Source organism: Oxyura jamaicensis, chromosome Z (assembly GCF_011077185.1).
Source record: "Oxyura jamaicensis isolate SHBP4307 breed ruddy duck chromosome Z, BPBGC_Ojam_1.0, whole genome shotgun sequence".
NCBI classification, from domain to species: domain Eukaryota; kingdom Metazoa; phylum Chordata; class Aves; order Anseriformes; family Anatidae; genus Oxyura; species Oxyura jamaicensis.
This window is the reverse complement of record NC_048926.1, coordinates 25,882,222-25,889,453: the sequence shown is the minus strand read 5'-3', so window position 1 is coordinate 25,889,453 and position 7,232 is coordinate 25,882,222. Positions and strand designations below refer to the sequence as shown.

The following is a 7,232-nucleotide window of genomic DNA, read 5'->3' as shown; positions in this document are numbered from 1 at the left end:
TGCACCCCCAGCCTGCCCGCTGGCAGGACAGAGCGAGGAGCTGAAAAAGTCCTTGGCATAGTGTAAGCATTGCTCTCCAGCAATTAAAACATCAGCATGTTATCAGCACTCTTCTCATCCTAATCCAAAACATAGCACCCTACCAGCTACTAGGAGGAAAAATAACTGTCCTAACTGAAACCAGGACAAAAAGTTAGTATTTTATTGTGTCATATCTCCAAAATAAAACCAGGGAATGTTGGATAAAGCTTTGAGTTTATTTATACTATCAGTTTTGGTGTTCTGTGCAGTTTTATGTTTGGCACATATGAGGATCCTTTTCTGAATTCATAAACACCAGAAAAATTCCCTAGATTATTTATTTATTTATTTTGCTTAGCAACAGACAGCTGTTGACTTCACTGATTTATAGATCTTATTACTGAATAAGAAATCAAACACATGACCTAGACTGCAAGGCAGGGAATTGGAGATGATGGGGTGTCTGACCAGGATGGTGCAGGTATCAAGGTTGCTGCATGTAAACTGCAGTTGACATTTCAAGCTCAGGAGCCAAGGGATTATGTGATAGCAATTAGAAGGCAGCAGCAACATGTATAAAATCAGTTGCTTTTTCCTTTTTTTTTTATATAGCATTTGTAAAATAATGTCATTTTTTTTTTCTGTTTTAACATCAGCAAAACTAATAAAATGTTCATACTATTTTAAGTACATTTCTAAATTATGGGAAGGGGCCTTCATCAACATTAATTGTTACTAGTTTTTACTTAGTAAAATTAAGTAAAACTAGTTACTAGTTGCATTTTACAGCTTTGTGGAAATGTCTACTACCAGTTAGATAGGAGCTAGATTGGCAAGCATATATGTGCAAGAGCACCAGTATTCACCACCAGATTAATTTGTAAATTCAGCCCTCTGTTGTGGAGAACCTGGTGCAAAGGGATTATGCTACTGACTAAGATCATAAAGTCCTAATAATAACAGGGTTGGAAACACATGGGATTTTTCATTTTGCAGAGTAAACAACTCTTAAAACCTCAAGCTGATCTAAGAGTGCAATACCAATACAGGTCTAATTACTTTCATAAGTCCTTGGCCCCAAAAACTCTCTTTACAGTTGTCTTTCTAAATTGTCTTTCTATGGATTTGGGATGAGTTAAAGATATGCTTCCCCACACATTAGCCCCTCATTTCTGATGTTTACCAGGGGAGAAAGGATACAACAATATCAAGCAGTTTTCATGTATGATTTGAGACAGATATCAAATTCCAATTAAATTAGTGTAGATTATCCACTAAAAGACTATGAAATTACTCTGTTAATAACACAGAATCAAGAAAATGGGAAACATAACTTTCTAACACTCTCAGTGAAAAAAATTCAGATATAATTCTTTGGTTTAAATGTTTTATTTAGACCAGTTTCTAAATACATAACATCTGAACCATTGATTTTTCATCAGTAGAATCTGTTTTGTTTTGTTTTGTTTTTCTTTTTTCACTTAATGAGGACCAGCCACTTGTGTTTGTAGGAAAAGTATTTAGCACTGTTCTGGAAATATAAATTTGGAGGAGAAGGAAGTGAAACAATAAATCTAAGAAATAAGAATTTAAGTTCAGAATGTAAGATTTCTTTTCTAATTGTAACGTTTCTCCTTAGGTGTAAGCAGAAAAAAAATAAAGTGTTCAGATTTTTTTTTCCATTGCATTTGCAAAGAACTGACAACCTGTGCTGTGAATGAAATAGAATAAGTATCTCTACTCCATTCACTAGATTTTTATTAAATTCAGAGAGCAAATTTTTGCAGAATACTTGATATATATAAACAAGCATATTAAAAATATACAATGAATATAAATTTTTAAGCATATTAATATATACATATTATATTTAAATATACATATTTCTTTTTAAGACAATCACTGTTTTACAGTAACTTATATCTAAAAAATACAGACACAAAAGTCTCCAAATTATGGATTCAAACCTAAAATTTGTAAAACATTGTATTCAGAAGTTTAACTGTAACTTCTATACATAAAAGACTTAATTATCTCTCCTAATGAAAAAAATAGTTTTCTTTTCCTATATTATAAAATATATATGTTCCTACTATACTCTGAAGCTCTTTGTCTTTTACTTTTCTTCTGACAATGTATTTAAATTAGCTTAAATGACAGGAACTGGGATTTAGTTTAGATAGGAAAAAAGTCTCAAAATTTAAGTGTAATAAAATTCTAAGATCAAACTGTCTCACTACTGGAGATCCATTGAACATTCATAGCTGTACTGATAAAGTCTTTTCATGGGCACAGGAGTCCATAAATAGCATTTATTTCAGTTTGAATGTAATTGCTTTTATACTGGACAAATCTATTTTGTTTTGAGTCAATGGCTTGTGAAGTGGTCTGAAAAACATCTCTGTTCATAGCAAAAGATTGTGGAGGTGAAGCAGATTAATTCACCTGAAGAAATTAACATTACTGACAATCAAAAAGATATATTATCATCTTCTTGGTAGGTGTATTACAGTAACTTCTATAGTATTTTCTACTGTCATATTTGCTTTGTTCTTGCGTCATCCAGTTGGAGTTAAAAATGGTAAACACACATTTAAAACTACAATAAACTCCCCTAATGTATGAAGCTATTATGAACATTGTAATAAAACTGACTAGGAGGTAGGCAGAGCTGGATGCTGCCACGATATCAATGATCTAAAGTCTCAATGTGCAACTCACAGCATGCACAGCACCAGGAAGTGGTAACGGAGAAGTCAATCTGCCAGCATGAAAGAAACTAAACTGAGGATATGATGGACTAAAATTATTCCATGGCAATGAAAAAAGAAAAACTTTTGACTTCCTACTTCTATCTTTTTAGGGGACTGAGGGTTAGTCATTTACATGGCAGCAGCAGTATTGGGATAAAAAATAATAATAACAAATAAAAAAATTCCAGTGTTATATATCCTCCATGGGATTACAGGGCATGGCAAATACTTGAATAGCAATAAAATCTATATATAAGCTTTTTTATAAGCAATAAATAGCAATAAAAGCAAAAAGATCTTAGTAACCATGTAGCTTTTTGCACTTCTGATGAACAGACTTGGATCCCTCTGAGAGGTGGCAACTGCAATAATGGATGTACAGATTTCAGTCTAGCCTGCTGGACTCTTCCCATTAAGAGAAGACAAGTGTCAGTGCATGTGGTTCAGTTTAAACCCATTACCCCTTGTCCTTATCCACCACTGAGAAGAGTTTGGCCGCATCCTCTTTACATTGTCCTTTCATGGATTTATAGAGATTGATAAGATCCCCTCCCATCAATCTCCTCTTCTCTAGGCTAAACAGGCCTGGATTGCTTTGTCTCTCCTCAAAAGATGGATGCTCCAATCCATTAATCATCTTCATGGCTGTATGTTGGACCCTCTCTAGAAGTTCTACATCCCTCTTGTACTGGTGAGCCCACAACTGCACACAATATTACAGGTGTGGCCTCACCAGAGCTGAGTGGAGAAGGAGAATCACCTCTCTTGACCTGCTGTCCACGCTTCTCCTGTTGCAGGCTAGGATCCCATTGACCTTCTTGGCCAAAAGGGCACATTGCTGGCTCATGGTCAGCCTGCTGTCCACCATGACTCCCAGGTGTCTCTCCACAGAGCTGCCCTGCAGCAGGTCAGCCCCCAGACTGTACTGGTACCTGGGGTTGTTCCTCCCCAGGTGCAGGACCATGCATTTGCCCTTGTTGAACCTCATGAGGTGTCTCCGCCACTCTGACAAGTTTTGATTCAACCACAAGCTTGCTGAGGGTATACTCTATTCCTTCATCCAGGTCATGATGAATAAGTTGAAACTCTTCTGTGGTAATATTAATTCCAAGATGAATTGCAAGATTGGTGACCAGTATTTAAACATTGCATGGTATGTACCTTAGATAATATAAGAAAAAACAGAGATGTTCTTGTTTTTCAGCATTTATTTCGATGGGAATTTAAATGCCGGGGGAAGCTTATTACCAAGCCTTTTATTTATTTATTTATTTATTTTTACTAGGCAACTTGTATGGGCAACATTTTCTTTTTCTTCAAAAGTAACCCATGAATTTGGGTATTTCAAAGCATCTGTTGGCTTCATTTCTAATTAAGGATTTGGGACTATACCTGGATGAGTACAGAAAATTATTGACTACTTGGAAAAAAATAAAGAAAAAAATAAAAATAAAAAAGCTGTTATTTACCACATTGAGATTGCACAGATTAATACCAATAAAGCATTTTTGTCTGTTGAAAGCTATAAACTTCAAAGTGTTAAAGCCGATGGTGATGGTGTAAATAAGTGGCTCTTACATTATTGATATTGCTGCTTTTCAGATATTTCTTGTAGCACTTCTGAATTCCAAAATGTGCATTAGATGTGGGTCTGAGCATCAGAGAAATATCTTGGTTTCTCTCATACCTGTTTCATCAGCATTGTCTTCAGCTCTCAGCATTTTATCAGGAGCAAGGTGCCCAGAACCTTGTAAAGGTATTATAAAATTATGGTTTTGTCTTCAACAAAGGATCACTTAGTTCCTTCATCCACCTTTCCTCTGTTGTAGTCCCCAAGGGGGGGCTTGACCATCTCTGATGCAGTGCACCTATCCAATCAAAAAAACAGGATGCACTTGCATGATTTATAACAAAATGAGCCATGCTTGACTGATTTCATATTGCTGCATTACTGCAGTGACTGCAGCCAAACAGCTAGGGAAAAAATATACTCTGTAGTCACATCCACAGAGATGATTTACTGTAGTCCGTTGTACATCAACATCTGATTAATGTGAACTGGAAACAGGAAAAATAGTTGTTTTTTTTTCAAAGCTGGAACATGCTGAAATAGGATGCCATAACTGATTTAGACATGCAAGAGGTGCACCGGTGATGTCTTCTCTAATCTTGCAGAAGGCAAATAGGAGAAAACAAGCTTCAAAGAGAAAAAGGAATGAAAGACTCATGGGTGGTAAGACAAAAAGTAATGAGCTGAAATTTTTATAAAGGAGAGGTAGTATAAAGAGCAAAAACACCTTTCTAGTAGTCTGTTAGTAAAGTATCTGACTGAAATTCCTGTGGAATATTAAAATCTTAGTCACTCTAAGTCATTAAGGAAAGACTTTAAGAAAGTATCAGTGAAATGTATTCTGAGAATTTTGTATGGGCCATCATTTATTCTAATCTGGAGCAAGTGGATGCTCTAGACAGCAAGGTCCCAAGGTCCTCAAGGTCCCATCCACTCCTGTTTTCATAGGACTATTAAATGGGTACTGTTGTTCTAGAGGTAGGGGGAAGAAAAATGAAGAAAACAAGGACAAAAAAGGAAAGAACTTCAAAAATGAAAAGGAATAAAATATATTTTATTTATTTATTTATTTACTTATAAATAAATTTTATAAATAAATTTACTTACCATCTTTCTCTATATTAAAAATTCTGGACACTTAATTAAAAGAAAAAATACCTTATTCTTCTCAAACCTTTCCCTCTAAATCTACCTTTTCATGATAGGTCAGAACAAATCCAAGCCATAGCAGTGGTTGTTCTGGAAAAAGCTGAGCCCCATACTCCTTTTTCTGTTATTCAGTAACTTCTGTTCTTTGCATAAGATCAGTTCTCTTGATCTCTGTAGAAGATCTCTGACTTTTATTAGCAGTTCTGGACAAAGAGATGACAAAGAAGACGGACTGGGGAATAGGTTCCTGTGTCTTTTCTCAGTAGAAGAAAGTCCGTGAATGCAATAATGCATCTGCATTATTATATTAGCTTTTTTTTTTTTTTTTTTTTTTTTTAACTCAGAAAAAACATTTTATCCAAATTTTAAAACAAAGAACATCACTTCAGTTTTACCTTCTTCATACAATTACCTTTGTGATACACCATCTGTGTTAAGAATCTGTGAATCTATGGATACCTTAGCCAGTGGAAAATACTTTTGCAGTTTTAAAAGGTGCTGGAGCTTTGCTAATTTTGAATCTGCATTTTCTATGAGACTGTAATGTTTCACAAATGGAATAGATCAGATGTAAAGGCATCTACGATATAATGCAGCATCTGTTGATCTGCTTAGTATTCCACTAAGAGTCAAAATGATCCCCAATGTGCGGTACTTCCCCCATACTTAGTGCATTTTCATTAATTTTGTATCCTGCAGGCTGAAACTATATCTATACTTCTAAAATCTAAGTTAATTAAAGTGGGTACAAGGCGGTTTTAATGTTAACTTGATTTATCAACTCCTACTTATGAATAGCTCTCTGTTTGAAAAAATCCTATGAAATTAGATTATACTAAATGCATATACTGAAAAAAATCTTAATCTCTAAAAGCAACAAGAATGACAGAACACAGCAGAATTTGGAACAGCTGCTTATGCAAATCCATCTAGGAAAGCAAAACAAATCACTTTGTTTATCATTTCGCTATTTTCTGTGCCCTAATGCAGGGTTTGATATGGTCATTTAAATGTTTATATTCACAACTGTTAGAAGCTTAAGTAGATTTTAGCACATCTATTTAATGAGCACTAAGGATTCTCATTAGTGAGCTTCAAATACAACCTTTTGCTGGGCTGTTTAGGTTGTCTGTGAAAGAGAAAATTTGTTTATCTGGAGGTTCAGTAAGAAAACTAACAAGATGTTTTGTGAACTGGAAAGTTACAAACCCTAGTTTCCTAGTGGTTTCTGCCCATGTTTCAGTTAAACTGGTTATCTCCCTTCTCTCCACTCCTCCCCTATATCCTTTACAAGGGATATCACAGAATCACAGAATGGGTTAAGCTGGAAAGAACCTCTGGACATCATCTGGTCCAACCCCCTGTTCAAACAGGGACACTCCCAGCATGGACCAATGACCATGTCCAGATGGCTTTTGAAGATGTCCAAGGAGATGCCCCACAACCTCTCTGGGCAACCTGTTCCTGCACTCAGTCATCCGCAGAAGTGCTTCATCAGTGTTCAGGACAGAACTTCCCATGTTCCAGTTTGTGCCCTTTACCTGGGCTCTGGGCACCACTGAAAAGAGCCTGGCTCTATACTCTTCCACTCTCTCTTCAGGTATTTATAGACATAGATGAGATCCCCCCTGAGTCTCCTCTTCTCCAGGCTGAACAGTCCCAGCTCTCTCGGCCTTTCCTTATAGTAGAGGTGCTCAAGTCCCTTCAGCATCTTTGTTGCACTACATTGGACTCTTTCC

At 35.9% G+C, this 7,232-nt stretch overlaps 1 protein-coding gene across 2 annotated transcripts in view; it reads left to right on the top strand.

The window, feature by feature from the left end:
- SV2C (synaptic vesicle glycoprotein 2C) overlaps positions 1-7,232 on the top strand; it is a 112,343-nt gene that overhangs the window by 63,394 nt on the left and 41,717 nt on the right. The window lies entirely within an intron of this gene.